This window comes from Otolemur garnettii, unplaced genomic scaffold (genome assembly GCF_000181295.1).
Source record: "Otolemur garnettii isolate 467f Iridium unplaced genomic scaffold, OtoGar3 scaffold00011, whole genome shotgun sequence".
NCBI lineage: Eukaryota > Metazoa > Chordata > Mammalia > Primates > Galagidae > Otolemur > Otolemur garnettii.
The window spans coordinates 1,925,633-1,927,115 of NW_003852406.1; the positions used below are offsets into that span (position 1 = coordinate 1,925,633).

The window sequence follows — 1,483 nt, forward strand, 5'->3', positions numbered from 1 at the left end:
AGCTCACAGCAACCTCAAACTCTTGCGCTCAAGTGATCCTCCTGCCTCAGCCTCCTAAGTAGCTGGGACTACAGGCCCTGCCACAACGCCCAGATAGTTTTTAGAGACAGGATCTCACTCTTGCTCGGGTTCATCTCAAACTTGGAAAAGCCATTTAAAAAAAAAACAAAACAGAACCCATGAAAAACTTAAGAAGCTCAAAAAGAGATGCACTGCTGACTGTGTGAAAACAAACAAAAATGCCACTTGGTAATTCCAGCCTTTATTGAAAACAGCAAGCTGATGAATGATAAGATTTTAATAATTAAAGATGCTTTTTGTTATCTCAGTTCTCAGGGAAAAAAAACACACGTAATGCCATTCGCAGATTAGAAGTATGACTCTCTGGAGGGAAGATGCAACCCACTGGCAGGACTAAAAGCCCATGTTTGCAATACCCTCAAGGACAATCACTTAATAACCCACAATGAATCGGACAGGAAGCAGCTCTCCGGGTCAGCATAACTTGTCTTGGGTTATTTTTTAAACAATAGCACACACCTAAATAAATTTCTCTTGCACAAAAAGAAAAAAGTTTGAAATATATTTTAAATAAGGAAGGCCATATCTATGGGCTTTGTTTTGTATTAATTTAGAAGAAAAGTCGTATTGCGAGGGACTTCGCCACTCTTACTCAGGTTGAAGAGGTGGTGAGCTATTTGGTGGGGCTATCACGTGGGGAAGAGGCCATGGGACATCTCCAGACCTGCTTCCTTACCTTCAGAACAGTCTCTGACATTCTTATGGCTCTAAAATCCTATGTAGATATTTGAGAGATTGTACAGAATGCTAAAAGCAAAGCACCAATAGCACAGGAAATATTTTTAAGTGTATTTAATCTTTGACATACATAGAGAAAGCAGATAGAGCCACAGAAGCATTGCCAACAACTGTCTTCAGTGCCAACAAAAGGCAGGCCTGTAACCTGCTTTTGAGAAGTCAGTAAAGGTGAGGGCAAGCAAAGGCCAGAGCAAAGGCAGAGAGGAAGAAAACTCATTATTTAGGAAATTTTGAAGCAAGTCTGGTAGAAGGACGATTGTCACATTGGGCCACAGAGACTTTGAACTCAGCTTCTCACCTCTTGCACCCAGTTAGTTGTAAAGCTGTAAATTGTCTCAGTGAGTAGGCTAAAACGAAATGAGTCCATGTTAGTGACAAGGGGGTGGCCACCTCTTCCGACTGTGTAGCAGGCTGTGCTGGCACTTGACATGCATCAATTCGCTTCATTTTCATGGCAGTAGGGAACATCCCTCATTTGCATACAAGGACCCTGAAGCTTAGAGAGGTTAAATAGGTCAAATCTTCTTGACTCCAAGGCCTGACACTGCACCATAGTTCTTCCTGGACATGAGGGTTAAACTTCACTGAGATAATTTCTGATGCCAATGCTTAAGGTGGCTCCATATTTCCATTTTAAATTCAAATCAATAGGTTTTCTCTCCAG

General features: G+C 41.7%; 1 protein-coding gene across 1 annotated transcript in view; it reads right to left on the reverse strand.

Annotated features, from left to right (window-relative positions):
* Positions 1 to 1,483, reverse strand: part of SHC4 (SHC adaptor protein 4) — a 123,050-nt gene that overhangs the window by 45,682 nt on the left and 75,885 nt on the right. The gene's annotated exons all lie outside the window — the stretch shown is intronic.